Here is an 18,408-nt window from a genome sequence, read left to right as displayed (position 1 = left end):
ATGGGGTCGGTGCGATTTTCCTAAGAATCCATTGCCCGGTTGTCGTTCCGGTCCATCCGACCGGAGATGCGGTAAAAATAAAAAGGGGGGGTGCAACACGAGGACTTCCCAGGAGGTCACCCATCCTAGTACTACTCTCGCCCAAGCACGCTTAACTGCGGAGTTCTGATGGGATCCGGTGCATTAGTGCTGGTATGATCGCACCCATCATTCTACCAGCGAAAAACTAATATAATCCTATTACGACCTAGCCGCACCCTGCCTATCTCATGCCAACCGGCGATCTGACCGATACCCATTGCTACGCGATGGGGTCGGTGCGATTTTCCTAAAAATCCATTCCCTGGTTCTCGTTCCGGTCCATCCGACCAGAGATGCGGTAAAAATTAAAAGGGGGGGTGCAACACGAGGACTTCCCAGGAGGTCACCCATCCTAGTACTACTCTCGCCCAAGCACGCTTACCTGCGGAGTTCTGATGGGATCCGGTGCATTAGTGCTGGTATGATCGCACCCATCATGCTACCAGCGAAAAACTAATATAATCCTATTACGACCTAGCCGCACCATGCCTATCCCATGCCAACCGGCGATCTGATCGATACCCATTGCTACGCGATGGGGTCGGTGCGATTTTCCTAAGAATCCATTGCCCGGTTGTCGTTCCGGTCCATCCGACCGGAGATGCGGTAAAAATAAAAAGGGGGGGTGCAACACGAGGACTTCCCAGGAGGTCACCCATCCTAGTACTACTCTCGCCCAAGCACGCTTAACTGCGGAGTTCTGATGGGATCCGGTGCATTAGTGCTGGTATGATCGCACCCATCATGCTACCAGCGAAAAACTAATATAATCCTATTACGACCTAGCCGCACCCTGCCTATCCCATGCCAACTGGCGATCTGATTGATAGCGATGGGGTCGGTGCGATTTTCCTAAGAATCCATTGCCCGGTTGTCGTTCCGGTCCATCCGACCGGAGATGCGGTAAAAATAAAAAGGGGGGGTGCAACACGAGGACTTCCCAGGAGGTCACCCATCCTAGTACTACTCTCGCCCAAGCACGCTTAACTGCGGAGTTCTGATGGGATCCGGTGCATTAGTGCTGGTATGATCGCACCCATCATGCTACCAGCGAAAAACTAATATAATCCTATTACGACCTAGCCGCACCATGCCTATCCCATGCCAACCGGCGATCTGATCGATACCCATTGCTACGCGATGGGGTCGGTGCGATTTTCCTAAGAATCCATTGCCCGGTTGTCGTTCCGGTCCATCCGACCGGAGATGCGGTAAAAATAAAAAGGGGGGGTGCAACACGAGGACTTCCCAGGAGGTCACCCATCCTAGTACTACTCTCGCCCAAGCACGCTTAACTGCGGAGTTCTGATGGGATCCGGTGCATTAGTGCTGGTATGATCGCACCCATCATGCTACCAGCGAAAAACTAATATAATCCTATTACGACCTAGCCGCACCATGCCTATCCCATGCCAACCGGCGATCTGATCGATACCCATTGCTACGCGATGGGGTCGGTGCGATTTTCCTAAGAATCCATTGCCCGGTTGTCGTTCCGGTCCATCCGACCGGAGATGCGGTAAAAATAAAAAGGGGGGGTGCAACACGAGGACTTCCCAGGAGGTCACCCATCCTAGTACTACTCTCGCCCAAGCACGCTTAACTGCGGAGTTCTGATGGGATCCGGCGCATTAGTGCTGGTATGATCGCACCCATCATGCTACCAGCGAAAAACTAATATAATCCTATTACGACCTAGCCGCACCCTGCCTATCTCATGCCAACCGGCGATCTGACCGATACCCATTGCTACGCGATGGGGTCGGTGCGATTTTCCTAAAAATCCATTCCCTGGTTCTCGTTCCGGTCCATCCGACTAGAGATGCGGTAAAAATTAAAAGGGGGGGTGCAACACGAGGACTTCCTAGGAGGTCACCCATCCTAGTACTACTCTCGCCCAAGCACGCTTAACTGCGGAGTTCTGATGGGATCCGGTGCATTAGTGCTGGTATGATCGCACCCATCATGCTACCAGCGAAAAACTAATATAATCCTATTACGACCTAGCCGCACCCTGCCTATCTCATGCCAACCGGCGATCTGACCGATACCCATTGCTACGCGATGGGGTCGGTGCGATTTTCCTAAAAATCCATTCCCTGGTTCTCGTTCCGGTCCATCCGACCAGAGATGCGGTAAAAATTACAAGGGGGGGTGCAACACGAGGACTTCCCAGGAGGTCACCCATCCTAGTACTACTCTCGCCCAAGCACGCTTAACTGCGGAGTTCTGATGGGATCCGGTGCATTAGTGCTGGTATGATCGCACCCATCATGCTACCAGCGAAAAACTAATATAATCCTATTACGACCTAGCCGCACCCTGCCTATCCCATGCCAACTGGCGATCTGATTGATAGCGATGGGGTCGGTGCGATTTTCCTAAGAATCCATTGCCCGGTTGTCGTTCCGGTCCATCCGACCGGAGATGCGGTAAAAATAAAAAGGGGGGGTGCAACACGAGGACTTCCCAGGAGGTCACCCATCCTAGTACTACTCTCGCCCAAGCACGCTTAACTGCGGAGTTCTGATGGGATCCGGTGCATTAGTGCTGGTAGGATCGCACCCATCATGCTACCAGCGAAAAACTAATATAATCCTATTACGACCTAGCCGCACCATGCCAACCGGCGATCTGATCGATACCCATTGCTACGCGATGGGGTCGGTGCGATTTTCCTAAGAATCCATTGCCCGGTTGTCGTTCCGGTCCATCCGACCGGAGATGCGGTAAAAATAAAAAGGGGGGGTGCAACACGAGGACTTCCCAGGAGGTCACCCATCCTAGTACTACTCTCGCCCAAGCACGCTTAACTGCGGAGTTCTGATGGGATCCGGTGCATTAGTGCTGGTATGATCGCACCCATCATGCTACCAGCGAAAAACTAATATAATCCTATTACGACCTAGCCGCACCCTGCCTATCTCATGCCAACCGGCGATCTGACCGATACCCATTGCTACGCGATGGGGTCGGTGCGATTTTCCTAAAAATCCATTCCCTGGTTCTCATTCCGGTCCATCCGACCAGAGATGCGGTAAAAATTAAAAGGGGGGGTGCAACACGAGGACTTCCCAGGAGGTCACCCATCCTAGTACTACTCTCGCCCAAGCACGCTTAACTGCGGAGTTCTGATGGGATCCGGTGCATTAGTGCTGGTATGATCGCACCCATCATGCTACCAGCGAAAAACTAATATAATCCTATTACGACCTAGCCGCACCATGCCTATCCCATGCCAACCGGCGATCTGATCGATACCCATTGCTACGCGATGGGGTCGGTGCGATTTTCCTAAGAATCCATTGCCCGGTTGTCGTTCCGGTCCATCCGACCGGAGATGCGGTAAAAATAAAAAGGGGGGGTGCAACACGAGGACTTCCCAGGAGGTCACCCATCCTAGTACTACTCTCGCCCAAGCACGCTTACTGCGGAGTTCTGATGGGATCCGGTGCATTAGTGCTGGTATGATCGCACCCATCATGCTACCAGCGAAAAACTAATATAATCCTATTACGACCTAGCCGCACCCTGCCTATCCCATGCCAACCGGCGATCTGATCGATACCCATTGCTACGCGATGGGGTCGGTGCGATTTTCCTAAGAATCCATTGCCCGGTTGTCGTTCCGGTCCATCCGACCGGAGATGCGGTAAAAATAAAAAGGGGGGGTGCAACACGAGGACTTCCCAGGAGGGTCACCCATCCTAGTACTACTCTCGCCCAAGCACGCTTAACTGCGGAGTTCTGATGGATCCGGTGCATTAGTGCTGGTATGATCGCACCCATCATGCTACCAGCGAAAAAGTAATATAATCCTATTACGACCTAGCCGCACCATGCCTATCCCATGCCAACCGGCGATCTGATCGATACCCATTGCTACGCGATGGGGTCGGTGCGATTTTCCTAAGAATCCATTGCCCGGTTGTCGTTCCGGTCCATCCGACCGGAGATGCGGTAAAAATAAAAAGGGGGGGTGCAACACGAGGACTTCCCAGGAGGTCACCCATCCTAGTACTACTCTCGCCCAAGCACGCTTAACTGCGGAGTTCTGATGGGATCCGGTGCATTAGTGCTGGTATGATCGCACCCATCATTCTACCAGCGAAAAACTAATATAATCCTATTACGACCTAGCCGCACCCTGCCTATCTCATGCCAACCGGCGATCTGACCGATACCCATTGCTACGCGATGGGGTCGGTGCGATTTTCCTAAAAATCCATTCCCTGGTTCTCGTTCCGGTCCATCCGACCAGAGATGCGGTAAAAATTAAAAGGGGGGGTGCAACACGAGGGACTTCCCAGGAGGTCACCCATCCTAGTACTACTCTCGCCCAAGCACGCTTACCTGCGGAGTTCTGATGGATCCGGTGCATTAGTGCTGGTATGATCGCACCCATCATGCTACCAGCGAAAAACTAATATAATCCTATTACGACCTAGCCGCACCATGCCTATCCCATGCCAACCGGCGATCTGATCGATACCCATTGCTACGCGATGGGGTCGGTGCGATTTTCCTAAGAATCCATTGCCCGGTTGTCGTTCCGGTCCATCCGACCGGAGATGCGGGTAAAAATAAAAAGGGGGGGTGCAACACGAGGACTTCCCAGGAGGTCACCCATCCTAGTACTACTCTCGCCCAAGCACGCTTAACTGCGGAGTTCTGATGGGATCCGGTGCATTAGTGCTGGTATGATCGCACCCATCATGCTACCAGCGAAAAACTAATATAATCCTATTACGACCTAGCCGCACCCTGCCTATCCCATGCCAACTGGCGATCTGATTGATAGCGATGGGTCGGTGCGATTTTCCTAAGAATCCATTGCCCGGTTGTCGTTCCGGTCCATCCGACCGGAGATGCGGTAAAAATAAAAAGGGGGGGTGCAACACGAGGACTTCCCAGGAGGTCACCCATCCTAGTACTACTCTCGCCCAAGCACGCTTAACTGCGGAGTTCTGATGGGATCCGGTGCATTAGTGCTGGTATGATCGCACCCATCATGCTACCAGCGAAAAACTAATATAATCCTATTACGACCTAGCCGCACCATGCCTATCCCATGCCAACCGGCGATCTGATCGATACCCATTGCTACGCGATGGGGTCGGTGCGATTTTCCTAAGAATCCATTGCCCGGTTGTCGTTCCGGTCCATCCGACCGGAGATGCGGTAAAAATAAAAAGGGGGGGGTGCAACACGAGGACTTCCCAGGAGGTCACCCATCCTAGTACTACTCTCGCCCAAGCACGCTTAACTGCGGAGTTCTGATGGGATCCGGTGCATTAGTGCTGGTATGATCGCACCCATCATGCTACCAGCGAAAAACTAATATAATCCTATTACGACCTAGCCGCACCATGCCTATCCCATGCCAACCGGCGATCTGATCGATACCCATTGCTACGCGATGGGGTCGGTGCGATTTTCCTAAGAATCCATTGCCCGGTTGTCGTTCCGGTCCATCCGACCGGAGATGCGGTAAAAATAAAAAGGGGGGGGTGCAACACGAGGACTTCCCAGGAGGTCACCCATCCTAGTACTACTCTCGCCCAAGCACGCTTAACTGCGGAGTTCTGATGGGATCCGGCGCATTAGTGCTGGTATGATCGCACCCATCATGCTACCAGCGAAAAACTAATATAATCCTATTACGACCTAGCCGCACCCTGCCTATCTCATGCCAACCGGCGATCTGACCGATACCCATTGCTACGCGATGGGGTCGGTGCGATTTTCCTAAAAATCTATTCCCTGGTTCTCGTTCCGGTCCCATCCGACTAGAGATGCGGTAAAAATTAAAAGGGGGGGTGCAACACGAGGACTTCCTAGGAGGTCACCCATCCTAGTACTACTCTCGCCCAAGCACGCTTAACTGCGGAGTTCTGATGGGATCCGGTTGCATTAGTGCTGGTATGATCGCACCCATCATGCTACCAGCGAAAAACTAATATAATCCTATTACGACCTAGCCGCACCCTGCCTATCTCATGCCACCCGGCGATCTGACCGATACCCATTGCTACGCGATGGGGGTCGGTGCGATTTTCCTAAAAATCCATTCCCTGGTTCTCGTTCCGGTCCATCCGACCAGAGATGCGGTAAAAATTACAAGGGGGGGTGCAACACGAGGACTTCCCAGGAGGTCACCCATCCTAGTACTACTCTCGCCCAAGCACGCTTAACTGCGGAGTTCTGATGGGATCCGGTGCATTAGTGCTGGTATGATCGCACCCATCATGCTACCAGCGAAAAACTAATATAATCCTATTACGACCTAGCCGCACCCTGCCTATCCCATGCCAACTGGCGATCTGATTGATAGCGATGGGGTCGGTGCGATTTTCCTAAGAATCCATTGCCCGGTTGTCGTTCCGGTCCATCCGACCGGAGATGCGGTAAAAATAAAAAGGGGGGGTGCAACACGAGGACTTCCCAGGAGGTCACCCATCCTAGTACTACTCTCGCCCAAGCACGCTTAACTGCGGAGTTCTGATGGGATCCGGTGCATTAGTGCTGGTAGGATCGCACCCATCATGCTACCAGCGAAAAACTAATATAATCCTATTACGACCTAGCCGCACCATGCCAACCGGCGATCTGATCGATACCCATTGCTACGCGATGGGGTCGGTGCGATTTTCCTAAGAATCCATTGCCCGGTTGTCGTTCCGGTCCATCCGACCGGAGATGCGGTAAAAATAAAAAGGGGGGGTGCAACACGAGGACTTCCCAGGAGGTCACCCATCCTAGTACTACTCTCGCCCAAGCACGCTTAACTGCGGAGTTCTGATGGGATCCGGTGCATTAGTGCTGGTATGATCGCACCCATCATGCTACCAGCGAAAAACTAATATAATCCTATTACGACCTAGCCGCACCCTGCCTATCTCATGCCAACCGGCGATCTGACCGATACCCATTGCTACGCGATGGGGTCGGTGCGATTTTCCTAAAAATCCATTCCCTGGTTCTCATTCCGGTCCATCCGACCAGAGATGCGGTAAAAATTAAAAGGGGGGGTGCAACACGAGGACTTCCCAGGAGGTCACCCATCCTAGTACTACTCTCGCCCAAGCACGCTTAACTGCGGAGTTCTGATGGGATCCGGTGCATTAGTGCTGGTATGATCGCACCCATCATGCTACCAGCGAAAAACTAATATAATCCTATTACGACCTAGCCGCACCCTGCCTATCTCATGCCAACCGGCGATCTGACCGATACCCATTGCTACGCGATGGGGTCGGTGCGATTTTCCTAAAAATCCATTCCCTGGTTCTCGTTCCGGTCCATCCGACCAGAGATGCGGTAAAAATTAAAAGGGGGGGTGCAACACGAGGACTTCCCAGGAGGTCACCCATCCTAGTACTACTCTCGCCCAAGCACGCTTAACTGCGGAGTTCTGATGGGATCCGGTGCATTAGTGCTGGTATGATCGCACCCATCATGCTACCAGCGAAAAACTAATATAATCCTATTACGACCTAGCCGCACCCTGCCTATCTCATGCCAACCGGCGATCTGACCGATACCCATTGCTACGCGATGGGGTCGGTGCGATTTTCCTAAAAATCCATTCCCTGGTTCTCGTTCCGGTCCATCCGACCAGAGATGCGGTAAAAATTACAAGGGGGGGTGCAACACGAGGACTTCCCAGGAGGTCACCCATCCTAGTACTACTCTCGCCCAAGCACGCTTAACTGCGGAGTTCTGATGGGATCCGGTGCATTAGTGCTGGTATGATCGCACCCATCATGCTACCAGCGAAAAACTAATATAATCCTATTACGACCTAGCCGCACCCTGCCTATCCCATGCCAACTGGCGATCTGATTGATAGCGATGGGGTCGGTGCGATTTTCCTAAGAATCCATTGCCCGGTTGTCGTTCCGGTCCATCCGACCGGAGATGCGGTAAAAATAAAAAGGGGGGGTGCAACACGAGGACTTCCCAGGAGGTCACCCATCCTAGTACTACTCTCGCCCAAGCACGCTTAACTGCGGAGTTCTGATGGGATCCGGTGCATTAGTGCTGGTAGGATCGCACCCATCATGCTACCAGCGAAAAACTAATATAATCCTATTACGACCTAGCCGCACCATGCCAACCGGCGATCTGATCGATACCCATTGCTACGCGATGGGGTCGGTGCGATTTTCCTAAGAATCCATTGCCCGGTTGTCGTTCCGGTCCATCCGACCGGAGATGCGGTAAAAATAAAAAGGGGGGGTGCAACACGAGGACTTCCCAGGAGGTCACCCATCCTAGTACTACTCTCGCCCAAGCACGCTTAACTGCGGAGTTCTGATGGGATCCGGTGCATTAGTGCTGGTATGATCGCACCCATCATGCTACCAGCGAAAAACTAATATAATCCTATTACGACCTAGCCGCACCCTGCCTATCTCATGCCAACCGGCGATCTGACCGATACCCATCGCTACGCGATGGGGTCGGTGCGATTTTCCTAAAAATCCATTCCCTGGTTCTCGTTCCGGTCCATCCGACCAGAGATGCGGTAAAATTAAAAGGGGGGGGGTGCAACACGAGGACTTCCCAGGAGGTCACCCATCCTAGTACTACTCTCGCCCAAGCACGCTTAACTGCGGAGTTCTGATGGATCCGGTGCATTAGTGCTGGTATGATCGCACCCATCATGCTACCAGCGAAAAACTAATATAATCCTATTACGACCCTAGCCGCACCCTGCCTATCTCATGCCAACCGGCGATCTGACCGATACCCATTGCTACGCGATGGGGGTCGGTGCGATTTTCCTAAAAATCCATTCCCTGGTTCTCGTTCCGGTCCATCCGACCTGAGATGCGGTTAAAATTAAAAGGGGGGGTGCAACACGAGGACTTCCTAGGAGGTCACCCATCCTAGTACTACTCTCGCCCAAGCACGCTTAACTGCGGAGTTCTGATGGGATCCGGTGCATTAGTGCTGGTATGATCGCACCCATCATGCTACCAGCGAAAAACTAATATAATCCTATTACGACCTAGCCGCACCCTGCCTATCCCATGCCAACCGGCGATCTGATCGATACCCATTGCTACGCGATGGGGTCGGTGCGATTTTCCTAAGAATCCATTGCCCGGTTGTCGTTCCGGTCCATCCGACCGGAGATGCGGTAAAAATAAAAAGGGGGGGGTGCAACACGAGGACTTCCCAGGAGGTCACCCATCCTAGTACTACTCTCGCCCAAGCACGCTTAACTGCGGAGTTCTGATGGGATCCGGTGCATTAGTGCTGGTATGATCGCACCCATCATGCTACCAGCGAAAAACTAATATAATCCTATTACGACCTAGCCGCACCATGCCTATCCCATGCCAACCGGCGATCTGATCGATACCCATTGCTACGCGATGGGGTCGGTGCGATTTTCCTAAGAATCCATTGCCCGGTTGTCGTTCCGGTCCATCCGACCGGGAGATGCGGTAAAAATAAAAAGGGGGGGTGCAACACGAGGACTTCCCAGGAGGTCACCCATCCTAGTACTACTCTCGCCCAAGCACGCTTAACTGCGGAGTTCTGATGGGATCCGGTGCATTAGTGCTGGTATGATCGCACCCATCATTCTACCAGCGAAAAACTAATATAATCCTATTACGACCTAGCCGCACCCTGCCTATCTCATGCCAACCGGCGATCTGACCGATACCCATTGCTACGCGATGGGGGTCGGTGCGATTTTCCTAAAAATCCATTCCCTGGTTCTCGTTCCGGTCCATCCGACCAGAGATGCGGTAAAAATTAAAAGGGGGGGTGCAACACGAGGACTTCCCAGGAGGTCACCCATCCTAGTACTACTCTCGCCCAAGCACGCTTACCTGCGGAGTTCTGATGGGATCCGGTGCATTAGTGCTGGTATGATCGCACCCATCATGCTACCAGCGAAAAACTAATATAATCCTATTACGACCTAGCCGCACCATGCCTATCCCATGCCAACCGGCGATCTGATCGATACCCATTGCTACGCGATGGGGTCGGTTGCGATTTTCCTAAGAATCCATTGCCCGGTTGTCGTTCCGGTCCATCCGACCGGAGATGCGGTAAAAATAAAAAGGGGGGGTGCAACACGAGGACTTCCCAGGAGGTCACCCATCCTAGTACTACTCTCGCCCAAGCACGCTTAACTGCGGAGTTCTGATGGGATCCGGTGCATTAGTGCTGGTATGATCGCACCCATCATGCTACCAGCGAAAAACTAATATAATCCTATTACGACCTAGCCGCACCCTGCCTATCCCATGCCAACTGGCGATCTGATTGATAGCGATGGGGTCGGTGCGATTTTCCTAAGAATCCATTGCCCGGTTGTCGTTCCGGTCCATCCGACCGGAGATGCGGTAAAAAATAAAAAGGGGGGGGTGCAACACGAGGACTTCCCAGGAGGTCACCCATCCTAGTACTACTCTCGCCCAAGCACGCTTAACTGCGGAGTTCTGATGGGATCCGGTGCATTAGTGCTGGTATGATCGCACCCATCATGCTACCAGCGAAAAACTAATATAATCCTATTACGACCTAGCCGCACCATGCCTATCCCATGCCAACCGGCGATCTGATCGATACCCATTGCTACGCGATGGGGTCGGTGCGATTTTCCTAAGAATCCATTGCCCGGTTGTCGTTCCGGTCCATCCGACCGGAGATGCGGGTAAAAATAAAAAGGGGGGGTGCAACACGAGGACTTCCCAGGAGGTCACCCATCCTAGTACTACTCTCGCCCAAGCACGCTTAACTGCGGAGTTCTGATGGGATCCGGTGCATTAGTGCTGGTATGATCGCACCCATCATGCTACCAGCGAAAAACTAATATAATCCTATTACGACCTAGCCGCACCATGCCTATCCCATGCCAACCGGCGATCTGATCGATACCCATTGCTACGCGATGGGGTCGGTGCGATTTTCCTAAGAATCCATTGCCCGGTTGTCGTTCCGGTCCATCCGACCGGAGATGCGGTAAAAATAAAAAGGGGGGGTGCAACACGAGGACTTCCCAGGAGGTCACCCATCCTAGTACTACTCTCGCCCAAGCACGCTTAACTGCGGAGTTCTGATGGGATCCGGCGCATTAGTGCTGGTATGATCGCACCCATCATGCTACCAGCGAAAAACTAATATAATCCTATTACGACCTAGCCGCACCCTGCCTATCTCATGCCAACCGGCGATCTGACCGATACCCATGGCTACGCGATGGGGTCGGTGCGATTTTCCTAAAAATCCATTCCCTGGTTCTCGTTCCGGTCCATCCGACCAGAGATGCGGTAAAAATTAAAAGGGGGGGTGCAACACGAGGACTTCCTAGGAGGTCACCCATCCTAGTACTACTCTCGCCCAAGCACGCTTAACTGCGGAGTTCTGATGGGATCCGGTGCATTAGTGCTGGTATGATCGCACCCATCATGCTACCAGCGAAAAACTAATATAATCCTATTACGACCTAGCCGCACCCTGCCTATCTCATGCCAACCGGCGATCTGACCGATACCCATTGCTACGCGATGGGGTCGGTGCGATTTTCCTAAAAATCCATTCCCTGGTTCTCGTTCCGGTCCATCCGACCAGAGATGCGGTAAAAATTAAAAGGGGGGGGGGTGCAACACGAGGACTTCCCAGGAGGTCACCCATCCTAGTACTACTCTCGCCCAAGCACGCTTAACTGCGGAGTTCTGATGGGATCCGGTGCATTAGTGCTGGTATGATCGCACCCATCATGCTACCAGCGAAAAACTAATATAATCCTATTACGACCTAGCCGCACCCTGCCTATCCCATGCCAACTGGCGATCTGATTGATAGCGATGGGGTCGGTGCGATTTTCCTAAGAATCCATTGCCCGGTTGTCGTTCCGGTCCATCCGACCGGAGATGCGGTAAAAAAAAAAAGGGGGGGGTGCAACACGAGGACTTCCCAGGAGGTCACCCATCCTAGTACTACTCTCGCCCAAGCACGCTTAACTGCGGAGTTCTGATGGGATCCGGTGCATTAGTGCTGGTAGGATCGCACCCATCATGCTACCAGCGAAAAACTAATATAATCCTATTACGACCTAGCCGCACCATGCCTATCCCATGCCAACCGGCGATCTGATCGATACCCATTGCTACGCGATGGGGTCGGTGCGATTTTCCTAAGAATCCATTGCCCGGTTGTCGTTCCGGTCCATCCGACCGGAGATGCGGTAAAAATAAAAAGGAGGGGTGCAACACGAGGACTTCCCAGGAGGTCACCCATCCTAGTACTACTCTCGCCCAAGCACGCTTAACTGCGGAGTTCTGATGGGATCCGGTGCATTAGTGCTGGTATGATCGCACCCATCATGCTACCAGCGAAAAACTAATATAATCCTATTACGACCTAGCCGCACCATGCCTATCCCATGCCAACCGGCGATCTGATCGATACCCATTGCTACGCGATGGGGTCGGTGCGATTTTCCTAAGAATCCATTGCCCGGTTGTCGTTCCGGTCCATCCGACCGGAGATGCGGTAAAAATAAAAAGGGGGGGTGCAACACGAGGACTTCCCAGGAGGTCACCCATCCTAGTACTACTCTCGCCCAAGCACGCTTAACTGCGGAGTTCTGATGGGATCCGGTGCATTAGTGCTGGTATGATCGCACCCATCATGCTACCAGCGAAAAACTAATATAATCCTATTACGACCTAGCCGCACCCTGCCTATCCCATGCCAACCGGCGATCTGATCGATACCCATTGCTACGCGATGGGGTCGGTGCGATTTTCCTAAAAATCCATTCCCTGGTTCTCGTTCCGGTCCATCCGACCAGAGATGCGGTAAAAATTAAAAGGGGGGTGCAACACGAGGACTTCCCAGGAGGTCACCCATCCTAGTACTACTCTCGCCCAAGCACGCTTAACTGCGGAGTTCTGATGGGATCCGGTGCATTAGTGCTGGTATGATCGCACCCATCATGCTACCAGCGAAAAACTAATATAATCCTATTACGACCTAGCCGCACCCTGCCTATCCCATGCCAACTGGCGATCTGATTGATAGCGATGGGGTCGGTGCGATTTTCCTAAGAATCCATTGCCCGGTTGTCGTTCCGGTCCATCCGACCGGAGATGCGGTAAAAAAAAAAAGGGGGGGTGCAACACGAGGACTTCCCAGGAGGTCACCCATCCTAGTACTACTCTCGCCCAAGCACGCTTAACTGCGGAGTTCTGATGGGATCCGGTGCATTAGTGCTGGTAGGATCGCACCCATCATGCTACCAGCGAAAAACTAATATAATCCTATTACGACCTAGCCGCACCATGCCTATCCCATGCCAACCGGCGATCTGATCGATACCCATTGCTACGCGATGGGGTCGGTGCGATTTTCCTAAGAATCCATTGCCCGGTTGTCGTTCCGGTCCATCCGACCGGAGATGCGGTAAAAATAAAAAGGAGGGGTGCAACACGAGGACTTCCCAGGAGGCCACCCATCCTAGTACTACTCTCGCCCAAGCACGCTTAACTGCGGAGTTCTGATGGGATCCGGTGCATTAGTGCTGGTATGATCGCACCCATCATGCTACCAGCGAAAAACTAATATAATCCTATTACGACCTAGCCGCACCATGCCAACCGGCGATCTGATCGATACCCATTGCTACGCGATGGGGTCGGTGCGATTTTCCTAAGAATCCATTGCCCGGTTGTCGTTCCGGTCCATCCGACCGGAGATGCGGTAAAAATAAAAAGGGGGGGTGCAACACGAGGACTTCCCAGGAGGTCACCCATCCTAGTACTACTCTCGCCCAAGCACGCTTAACTGCGGAGTTCTGATGGGATCCGGTGCATTAGTGCTGGTATGATCGCACCCATCATGCTGCCAGCGAAAAACTAATATAATCCTATTACGACCTAGCCGCACCTTGCCTATCTCATGCCAACCGGCGATCTGACCGATACCCATTGCTACGCGATGGGGTCGGTGCGATTTTCCTAAAAATCCATTCCCTGGTTCTCATTCCGGTCCATCCGACCAGAGATGCGGTAAAAATTAAAAGGGGGGGTGCAACACGAGGACTTCCCAGGAGGTCACCCATCCTAGTACTACTCTCGCCCAAGCACGCTTAACTGCGGAGTTCTGATGGGATCCGGTGCATTAGTGCTGGTATGATCGCACCCATCATGCTACCAGCGAAAAACTAATATAATCCTATTACGACCTAGCCGCACCCTGCCTATCTCATGCCAACCGGCGATCTGACCGATACCCATTGCTACGCGATGGGGTCGGTGCGATTTTCCTAAAAATCCATTCCCTGGTTCTCGTTCCGGTCCATCCGACCAGAGATGCGGTAAAAATTAAAAGGGGGGGTGCAACACGAGGACTTCCCAGGAGGTCACCCATCCTAGTACTACTCTCGCCCAAGCACGCTTAACTGCGGAGTTCTGATGGGATCCGGTGCATTAGTGCTGGTATGATCGCACCCATCATGCTACCAGCGAAAAACTAATATAATCCTATTACGACCTAGCCGCACCCTGCCTATCTCATGCCAACCGGCGATCTGACCGATACCCATTGCTACGCGATGGGGTCGGTGCGATTTTCCTAAAAATCCATTCCCTGGTTCTCGTTCCGGTCCATCCGACCAGAGATGCGGTAAAAATTAAAAGGGGGGGTGCAACACGAGGACTTCCCAGGAGGTCACCCATCCTAGTACTACTCTCGCCCAAGCACGCTTAACTGCGGAGTTCTGATGGGATCCGGTGCATTAGTGCTGGTATGATCGCACCCATCATGCTACCAGCGAAAAACTAATATAATCCTATTACGACCTAGCCGCACCCTGCCTATCCCATGCCATCCGGCGATCTGATCGATACCCATTGCTACGCGATGGGGTCGGTGCGATTTTCCTAAGAATCCATTGCCCGGTTGTCGTTCCGGTCCATCCGACCGGAGATGCGGTAAAAATAAAAAGGGGGGGTGCAACACGAGGACTTCCCAGGAGGTCACCCATCCTAGTACTACTCTCGCCCAAGCACGCTTAACTGCGGAGTTCTGATGGGATCCGGTGCATTAGTGCTGGTATGATCGCACCCGTCATGCTACCAGCGAAAAACTAATATAATCCTATTACGACCTAGCCGCACCATGCCTATCCCATGCCAACCGGCGATCTGATCGATACCCATCGCTACGCGATGGGGTCGGTGCGATTTTCCTAAGAATCCATTGCCCGGTTGTCGTTCCGGTCCATCCGACCGGAGATGCGGTAAAAATAAAAAGGGGGGGTGCAACACGAGGACTTCCCAGGAGGTCACCCATCCTAGTACTACTCTCGCCCAAGCACGCTTAACTGCGGAGTTCTGATGGGATCCGGTGCATTAGTGCTGGTATGATCGCACCCATCATTCTACCAGCGAAAAACTAATATAATCCTATTACGACCTAGCCGCACCCTGCCTATCTCATGCCAACCGGCGATCTGACCGATACCCATTGCTACGCGATGGGGTCGGTGCGATTTTCCTAAAAATCCATTCCCTGGTTCTCGTTCCGGTCCATCCGACCAGAGATGCGGTAAAAATTAAAAGGGGGGGTGCAACACGAGGACTTCCCAGGAGGTCACCCATCCTAGTACTACTCTCGCCCAAGCACGCTTAACTACGGAGTTCTGATGGGATCCGGTGCATTAGTGCTGGTATGATCGCACCCATCATGCTACCAGCGAAAAACTAATATAATCCTATTACGACCTAGCCGCACCCTGCCTATCCCATGCCAACTGGCGATCTGATTGATAGCGATGGGGTCGGTGCGATTTTCCTAAGAATCCATTGCCCGGTTGTCGTTCCGGTCCATCCGACCGGAGATGCGGTAAAAATAAAAAGGGGGGGTGCAACACGAGGACTTCCCAGGAGGTCACCCATCCTAGTACTACTCTCGCCCAAGCACGCTTAACTGCGGAGTTCTGATGGGATCCGGTGCATTAGTGCTGGTAGGATCGCACCCATCATGCTACCAGCGAAAAACTAATATAATCCTATTACGACCTAGCCGCACCATGCCTATCCCATGCCAACCGGCGATCTGATCGATACCCATTGCTACGCGATGGGGTCGGTGCGATTTTCCTATGAATCCATTGCCCGGTTGTCGTTCCGGTCCATCCGACCGGAGATGCGGTAAAAATAAAAAGGAGGGGTGCAACACGAGGACTTCCCAGGAGGTCACCCATCCTAGTACTACTCTCGCCCAAGCACGCTTAACTGCGGAGTTCTGATGGGATCCGGTGCATTAGTGCTGGTATGATCGCACCCATCATGCTACCAGCGAAAAACTAATATAATCCTATTACGACCTAGCCGCACCATGCCTATCCCATGCCAACCGGCGATCTGATCGATACCCATTGCTACGCGATGGGGTCGGTGCGATTTTCCTAAAAATCCATTCCCTGGTTCTCGTTCCGGTCCATCCGACCAGAGATGCGGTAAAAATAAAAACGGGGGGTGCAACACGAGGACTTCCCAGGAGGTCACCCATCCTAGTACTACTCTCGCCCAAGCACGCTTAACTGCGGAGTTCTGATGGGATCCGGTGCATTAGTGCTGGTATGATCGCACCCATCATGCTACCAGCGAAAAACTAATATAATCCTATTACGACCTAGCCGCACCCTGCCTATCCCATGCCAACTGGCGATCTGATTGATAGCGATGGGGTCGGTGCGATTTTCCTAAGAATCCATTGCCCGGTTGTCGTTCCGGTCCATCCGACCGGAGATGCGGTAAAAATAAAAAGGGGGGGTGCAACACGAGGACTTCCCAGGAGGTCACCCATCCTAGTACTACTCTCGCCCAAGCACGCTTAACTGCGGAGTTCTGATGGGATCCGGTGCATTAGTGCTGGTATGATCGCACCCATCATGCTACCAGCGAAAAACTAATATAATCCTATTACGACCTAGCCGCACCATGCCTATCCCATGCCAACCGGCGATCTGATCGATACCCATTGCTACGCGATGGGGTCGGTGCGATTTTCTTAAGAATCCATTGCCCGGTTGTCGTTCCGGTCCATCCGACCGGAGATGCGGTAAAAATAAAAAGGGGGGGTGCAACACGAGGACTTCCCAGGAGGTCACCCATCCTAGTACTACTCTCGCCCAAGCACGCTTAACTGCGGAGTTCTGATGGGATCCGGTGCATTAGTGCTGGTATGATCGAACCCATCATGCTACCAGCGAAAAACTAATATAATCCTATTACGACCTAGCCGCACCATGCCTATCCCATGCCAACCGGCGATCTGATCGATACCCATTGCTACGCGATGGGGTCGGTGCGATTTTCCTAAGAATCCATTGCCCGGTTGTCGTTCCGGTCCATCCGACCGGAGATGCGGTAAAAATAAAAAGGGGGGGTGCAACACGAGGACTTCCCAGGAGGTCACCCATCCTAGTACTACTCTCGCCCAAGCACGCTTAACTGCGGAGTTCTGATGGGATCCGGTGCATTAGTGCTGGTATGATCGCACCCATCATGCTACCAGCGAAAAACTAATATAATCCTATTACGACCTAGCCGCACCCTGCCTATCCCATGCCAACCGGCGATCTGATCGATACCCATTGCTACGCGATGGGGTCGGTGCGATTTTCCTAAGAATCCATTGCCCGGTACTCGTTCCGGTCCATCCGACCGGAGATGCGGTAAAAATAAAAAAGGGGGGTGCAACACGAGGACTTCCCAGGAGGTCACCCATCCTAGTACTACTCTCGCCCAAGCACGCTTAACTGCGGAGTTCTGATGGGATCCGGTGCATTAGTGCTGGTATGATCGCACCCATCATGCTACCAGCGAAAAACTAATATAATCCTATTACGACCTAGCCGCACCCTGCCTATCCCATGCCAACTGGCGATCTGATTGATAGCGATGGGGTCGGTGCGATTTTCCTAAGAATCCATTGCCCGGTTGTCGTTCCGGTCCATCCGACCGGAGATGCGGTAAAAATAAAAAGGGGGGGTGCAACACGAGGACTTCCCAGGAGGTCACCCATCCTAGTACTACTCTCGCCCAAGCACGCTTAACTGCGGAGTTCTGATGGGATCCGGTGCATTAGTGCTGGTATGATCGCACCCATCATGCTACCAGCGAAAAACTAATATAATCCTATTACGACCTAGCCGCACCCTGCCTATCTCATGCCAACCGGCGATCTGACCGATACCCATTGCTACGCGATGGGGTCGGTGCGATTTTCCTAAAAATCCATTCCCTGGTTCTCGTTCCGGTCCATCCGACCAGAGATGCGGTAAAA

General features: G+C 52.7%; 60 non-coding genes across 60 annotated transcripts; all 60 read right to left on the bottom strand.

Annotated features, from left to right (window-relative positions):
• Positions 1-87: 87 nt before the first annotated feature.
• LOC122284158 lies at positions 88-206 on the bottom strand. The gene has a single exon (XR_006231530.1). It is a non-coding gene; the product is annotated as a 5S ribosomal RNA (ribosomal RNA).
• A 189-nt stretch (positions 207-395) lies between these two features.
• Positions 396-514, bottom strand: LOC122287780. Its single transcript, XR_006235067.1, has one exon. It is a non-coding gene; the product is annotated as a 5S ribosomal RNA (ribosomal RNA).
• A 189-nt stretch (positions 515-703) lies between these two features.
• Positions 704-822, bottom strand: LOC122284157. The gene has a single exon (XR_006231529.1). It is a non-coding gene; the product is annotated as a 5S ribosomal RNA (ribosomal RNA).
• Positions 823-1,000: 178 nt separating this feature from the next.
• On the bottom strand, positions 1,001-1,119 carry LOC122284156. The gene has a single exon (XR_006231528.1). It is a non-coding gene; the product is annotated as a 5S ribosomal RNA (ribosomal RNA).
• Positions 1,120-1,308: 189 nt separating this feature from the next.
• Positions 1,309-1,427, bottom strand: LOC122284155. Its single transcript, XR_006231527.1, has one exon. It is a non-coding gene; the product is annotated as a 5S ribosomal RNA (ribosomal RNA).
• Positions 1,428-1,616: 189 nt separating this feature from the next.
• LOC122287309 lies at positions 1,617-1,735 on the bottom strand. Its single transcript, XR_006234608.1, has one exon. It is a non-coding gene; the product is annotated as a 5S ribosomal RNA (ribosomal RNA).
• Positions 1,736-1,924: 189 nt separating this feature from the next.
• LOC122287494 lies at positions 1,925-2,043 on the bottom strand. Its single transcript, XR_006234786.1, has one exon. It is a non-coding gene; the product is annotated as a 5S ribosomal RNA (ribosomal RNA).
• Positions 2,044-2,232: 189 nt separating this feature from the next.
• LOC122284154 lies at positions 2,233-2,351 on the bottom strand. The gene has a single exon (XR_006231526.1). It is a non-coding gene; the product is annotated as a 5S ribosomal RNA (ribosomal RNA).
• Positions 2,352-2,529: 178 nt separating this feature from the next.
• On the bottom strand, positions 2,530-2,648 carry LOC122287887. Its single transcript, XR_006235170.1, has one exon. It is a non-coding gene; the product is annotated as a 5S ribosomal RNA (ribosomal RNA).
• Positions 2,649-2,826: 178 nt separating this feature from the next.
• Positions 2,827-2,945, bottom strand: LOC122284153. The gene has a single exon (XR_006231525.1). It is a non-coding gene; the product is annotated as a 5S ribosomal RNA (ribosomal RNA).
• Positions 2,946-3,134: 189 nt separating this feature from the next.
• Positions 3,135-3,253, bottom strand: LOC122284152. The gene has a single exon (XR_006231524.1). It is a non-coding gene; the product is annotated as a 5S ribosomal RNA (ribosomal RNA).
• Positions 3,254-3,442: 189 nt separating this feature from the next.
• Positions 3,443-3,560, bottom strand: LOC122283140. The gene has a single exon (XR_006230621.1). It is a non-coding gene; the product is annotated as a 5S ribosomal RNA (ribosomal RNA).
• Positions 3,561-3,749: 189 nt separating this feature from the next.
• Positions 3,750-3,868, bottom strand: LOC122283250. Its single transcript, XR_006230725.1, has one exon. It is a non-coding gene; the product is annotated as a 5S ribosomal RNA (ribosomal RNA).
• A 189-nt stretch (positions 3,869-4,057) lies between these two features.
• LOC122284151 lies at positions 4,058-4,176 on the bottom strand. The gene has a single exon (XR_006231523.1). It is a non-coding gene; the product is annotated as a 5S ribosomal RNA (ribosomal RNA).
• Positions 4,177-4,365: 189 nt separating this feature from the next.
• Positions 4,366-4,484, bottom strand: LOC122283272. Its single transcript, XR_006230746.1, has one exon. It is a non-coding gene; the product is annotated as a 5S ribosomal RNA (ribosomal RNA).
• Positions 4,485-4,674: 190 nt separating this feature from the next.
• On the bottom strand, positions 4,675-4,793 carry LOC122284150. The gene has a single exon (XR_006231522.1). It is a non-coding gene; the product is annotated as a 5S ribosomal RNA (ribosomal RNA).
• A 177-nt stretch (positions 4,794-4,970) lies between these two features.
• LOC122284149 lies at positions 4,971-5,089 on the bottom strand. The gene has a single exon (XR_006231521.1). It is a non-coding gene; the product is annotated as a 5S ribosomal RNA (ribosomal RNA).
• Positions 5,090-5,279: 190 nt separating this feature from the next.
• On the bottom strand, positions 5,280-5,398 carry LOC122284146. Its single transcript, XR_006231519.1, has one exon. It is a non-coding gene; the product is annotated as a 5S ribosomal RNA (ribosomal RNA).
• Positions 5,399-5,588: 190 nt separating this feature from the next.
• Positions 5,589-5,707, bottom strand: LOC122287307. The gene has a single exon (XR_006234607.1). It is a non-coding gene; the product is annotated as a 5S ribosomal RNA (ribosomal RNA).
• A 190-nt stretch (positions 5,708-5,897) lies between these two features.
• LOC122283073 lies at positions 5,898-6,017 on the bottom strand. Its single transcript, XR_006230557.1, has one exon. It is a non-coding gene; the product is annotated as a 5S ribosomal RNA (ribosomal RNA).
• A 190-nt stretch (positions 6,018-6,207) lies between these two features.
• Positions 6,208-6,326, bottom strand: LOC122284145. Its single transcript, XR_006231518.1, has one exon. It is a non-coding gene; the product is annotated as a 5S ribosomal RNA (ribosomal RNA).
• A 178-nt stretch (positions 6,327-6,504) lies between these two features.
• LOC122287886 lies at positions 6,505-6,623 on the bottom strand. Its single transcript, XR_006235169.1, has one exon. It is a non-coding gene; the product is annotated as a 5S ribosomal RNA (ribosomal RNA).
• Positions 6,624-6,801: 178 nt separating this feature from the next.
• Positions 6,802-6,920, bottom strand: LOC122284144. The gene has a single exon (XR_006231517.1). It is a non-coding gene; the product is annotated as a 5S ribosomal RNA (ribosomal RNA).
• Positions 6,921-7,109: 189 nt separating this feature from the next.
• Positions 7,110-7,228, bottom strand: LOC122284143. The gene has a single exon (XR_006231516.1). It is a non-coding gene; the product is annotated as a 5S ribosomal RNA (ribosomal RNA).
• Positions 7,229-7,417: 189 nt separating this feature from the next.
• LOC122284142 lies at positions 7,418-7,536 on the bottom strand. The gene has a single exon (XR_006231515.1). It is a non-coding gene; the product is annotated as a 5S ribosomal RNA (ribosomal RNA).
• A 189-nt stretch (positions 7,537-7,725) lies between these two features.
• LOC122284141 lies at positions 7,726-7,844 on the bottom strand. Its single transcript, XR_006231514.1, has one exon. It is a non-coding gene; the product is annotated as a 5S ribosomal RNA (ribosomal RNA).
• A 178-nt stretch (positions 7,845-8,022) lies between these two features.
• LOC122287885 lies at positions 8,023-8,141 on the bottom strand. The gene has a single exon (XR_006235168.1). It is a non-coding gene; the product is annotated as a 5S ribosomal RNA (ribosomal RNA).
• Positions 8,142-8,319: 178 nt separating this feature from the next.
• Positions 8,320-8,438, bottom strand: LOC122284140. The gene has a single exon (XR_006231513.1). It is a non-coding gene; the product is annotated as a 5S ribosomal RNA (ribosomal RNA).
• Positions 8,439-8,628: 190 nt separating this feature from the next.
• On the bottom strand, positions 8,629-8,746 carry LOC122283150. Its single transcript, XR_006230630.1, has one exon. It is a non-coding gene; the product is annotated as a 5S ribosomal RNA (ribosomal RNA).
• A 191-nt stretch (positions 8,747-8,937) lies between these two features.
• Positions 8,938-9,056, bottom strand: LOC122287493. Its single transcript, XR_006234785.1, has one exon. It is a non-coding gene; the product is annotated as a 5S ribosomal RNA (ribosomal RNA).
• A 190-nt stretch (positions 9,057-9,246) lies between these two features.
• LOC122284139 lies at positions 9,247-9,365 on the bottom strand. The gene has a single exon (XR_006231512.1). It is a non-coding gene; the product is annotated as a 5S ribosomal RNA (ribosomal RNA).
• Positions 9,366-9,555: 190 nt separating this feature from the next.
• LOC122284138 lies at positions 9,556-9,674 on the bottom strand. Its single transcript, XR_006231511.1, has one exon. It is a non-coding gene; the product is annotated as a 5S ribosomal RNA (ribosomal RNA).
• Positions 9,675-9,864: 190 nt separating this feature from the next.
• On the bottom strand, positions 9,865-9,983 carry LOC122287779. Its single transcript, XR_006235066.1, has one exon. It is a non-coding gene; the product is annotated as a 5S ribosomal RNA (ribosomal RNA).
• Positions 9,984-10,173: 190 nt separating this feature from the next.
• Positions 10,174-10,292, bottom strand: LOC122284137. Its single transcript, XR_006231510.1, has one exon. It is a non-coding gene; the product is annotated as a 5S ribosomal RNA (ribosomal RNA).
• Positions 10,293-10,472: 180 nt separating this feature from the next.
• LOC122284135 lies at positions 10,473-10,591 on the bottom strand. Its single transcript, XR_006231508.1, has one exon. It is a non-coding gene; the product is annotated as a 5S ribosomal RNA (ribosomal RNA).
• Positions 10,592-10,781: 190 nt separating this feature from the next.
• On the bottom strand, positions 10,782-10,900 carry LOC122284134. Its single transcript, XR_006231507.1, has one exon. It is a non-coding gene; the product is annotated as a 5S ribosomal RNA (ribosomal RNA).
• Positions 10,901-11,089: 189 nt separating this feature from the next.
• On the bottom strand, positions 11,090-11,208 carry LOC122287306. The gene has a single exon (XR_006234606.1). It is a non-coding gene; the product is annotated as a 5S ribosomal RNA (ribosomal RNA).
• Positions 11,209-11,397: 189 nt separating this feature from the next.
• LOC122287492 lies at positions 11,398-11,516 on the bottom strand. The gene has a single exon (XR_006234784.1). It is a non-coding gene; the product is annotated as a 5S ribosomal RNA (ribosomal RNA).
• Positions 11,517-11,708: 192 nt separating this feature from the next.
• Positions 11,709-11,827, bottom strand: LOC122284133. The gene has a single exon (XR_006231506.1). It is a non-coding gene; the product is annotated as a 5S ribosomal RNA (ribosomal RNA).
• Positions 11,828-12,006: 179 nt separating this feature from the next.
• Positions 12,007-12,125, bottom strand: LOC122287884. The gene has a single exon (XR_006235167.1). It is a non-coding gene; the product is annotated as a 5S ribosomal RNA (ribosomal RNA).
• Positions 12,126-12,314: 189 nt separating this feature from the next.
• LOC122284132 lies at positions 12,315-12,433 on the bottom strand. The gene has a single exon (XR_006231505.1). It is a non-coding gene; the product is annotated as a 5S ribosomal RNA (ribosomal RNA).
• Positions 12,434-12,622: 189 nt separating this feature from the next.
• Positions 12,623-12,741, bottom strand: LOC122284131. Its single transcript, XR_006231504.1, has one exon. It is a non-coding gene; the product is annotated as a 5S ribosomal RNA (ribosomal RNA).
• A 188-nt stretch (positions 12,742-12,929) lies between these two features.
• On the bottom strand, positions 12,930-13,048 carry LOC122284130. The gene has a single exon (XR_006231503.1). It is a non-coding gene; the product is annotated as a 5S ribosomal RNA (ribosomal RNA).
• A 178-nt stretch (positions 13,049-13,226) lies between these two features.
• LOC122287883 lies at positions 13,227-13,345 on the bottom strand. Its single transcript, XR_006235166.1, has one exon. It is a non-coding gene; the product is annotated as a 5S ribosomal RNA (ribosomal RNA).
• Positions 13,346-13,534: 189 nt separating this feature from the next.
• Positions 13,535-13,653, bottom strand: LOC122287507. Its single transcript, XR_006234798.1, has one exon. It is a non-coding gene; the product is annotated as a 5S ribosomal RNA (ribosomal RNA).
• Positions 13,654-13,831: 178 nt separating this feature from the next.
• Positions 13,832-13,950, bottom strand: LOC122284129. Its single transcript, XR_006231502.1, has one exon. It is a non-coding gene; the product is annotated as a 5S ribosomal RNA (ribosomal RNA).
• Positions 13,951-14,139: 189 nt separating this feature from the next.
• On the bottom strand, positions 14,140-14,258 carry LOC122284128. Its single transcript, XR_006231501.1, has one exon. It is a non-coding gene; the product is annotated as a 5S ribosomal RNA (ribosomal RNA).
• Positions 14,259-14,447: 189 nt separating this feature from the next.
• Positions 14,448-14,566, bottom strand: LOC122284127. The gene has a single exon (XR_006231500.1). It is a non-coding gene; the product is annotated as a 5S ribosomal RNA (ribosomal RNA).
• Positions 14,567-14,755: 189 nt separating this feature from the next.
• Positions 14,756-14,874, bottom strand: LOC122284126. The gene has a single exon (XR_006231499.1). It is a non-coding gene; the product is annotated as a 5S ribosomal RNA (ribosomal RNA).
• A 189-nt stretch (positions 14,875-15,063) lies between these two features.
• On the bottom strand, positions 15,064-15,182 carry LOC122284124. The gene has a single exon (XR_006231497.1). It is a non-coding gene; the product is annotated as a 5S ribosomal RNA (ribosomal RNA).
• A 189-nt stretch (positions 15,183-15,371) lies between these two features.
• Positions 15,372-15,490, bottom strand: LOC122284123. The gene has a single exon (XR_006231496.1). It is a non-coding gene; the product is annotated as a 5S ribosomal RNA (ribosomal RNA).
• Positions 15,491-15,679: 189 nt separating this feature from the next.
• On the bottom strand, positions 15,680-15,798 carry LOC122287020. The gene has a single exon (XR_006234328.1). It is a non-coding gene; the product is annotated as a 5S ribosomal RNA (ribosomal RNA).
• Positions 15,799-15,976: 178 nt separating this feature from the next.
• Positions 15,977-16,095, bottom strand: LOC122287882. Its single transcript, XR_006235165.1, has one exon. It is a non-coding gene; the product is annotated as a 5S ribosomal RNA (ribosomal RNA).
• Positions 16,096-16,284: 189 nt separating this feature from the next.
• LOC122284122 lies at positions 16,285-16,403 on the bottom strand. The gene has a single exon (XR_006231495.1). It is a non-coding gene; the product is annotated as a 5S ribosomal RNA (ribosomal RNA).
• A 189-nt stretch (positions 16,404-16,592) lies between these two features.
• Positions 16,593-16,711, bottom strand: LOC122284121. The gene has a single exon (XR_006231494.1). It is a non-coding gene; the product is annotated as a 5S ribosomal RNA (ribosomal RNA).
• Positions 16,712-16,889: 178 nt separating this feature from the next.
• LOC122284120 lies at positions 16,890-17,008 on the bottom strand. The gene has a single exon (XR_006231493.1). It is a non-coding gene; the product is annotated as a 5S ribosomal RNA (ribosomal RNA).
• A 189-nt stretch (positions 17,009-17,197) lies between these two features.
• LOC122288644 lies at positions 17,198-17,316 on the bottom strand. Its single transcript, XR_006235898.1, has one exon. It is a non-coding gene; the product is annotated as a 5S ribosomal RNA (ribosomal RNA).
• A 189-nt stretch (positions 17,317-17,505) lies between these two features.
• LOC122284119 lies at positions 17,506-17,624 on the bottom strand. The gene has a single exon (XR_006231492.1). It is a non-coding gene; the product is annotated as a 5S ribosomal RNA (ribosomal RNA).
• Positions 17,625-17,813: 189 nt separating this feature from the next.
• LOC122284118 lies at positions 17,814-17,932 on the bottom strand. Its single transcript, XR_006231491.1, has one exon. It is a non-coding gene; the product is annotated as a 5S ribosomal RNA (ribosomal RNA).
• Positions 17,933-18,110: 178 nt separating this feature from the next.
• On the bottom strand, positions 18,111-18,229 carry LOC122284117. The gene has a single exon (XR_006231490.1). It is a non-coding gene; the product is annotated as a 5S ribosomal RNA (ribosomal RNA).
• Positions 18,230-18,408: the final 179 nt, after the last annotated feature.

The sequence above is a fragment of the Carya illinoinensis genome, chromosome 11 (assembly GCF_018687715.1).
Source record: "Carya illinoinensis cultivar Pawnee chromosome 11, C.illinoinensisPawnee_v1, whole genome shotgun sequence".
Classification (NCBI taxonomy): domain Eukaryota; kingdom Viridiplantae; phylum Streptophyta; class Magnoliopsida; order Fagales; family Juglandaceae; genus Carya; species Carya illinoinensis.
The sequence above is the reverse complement of the archived record's forward strand: the minus strand, read 5'-3'. Positions and strand labels throughout refer to the sequence as shown.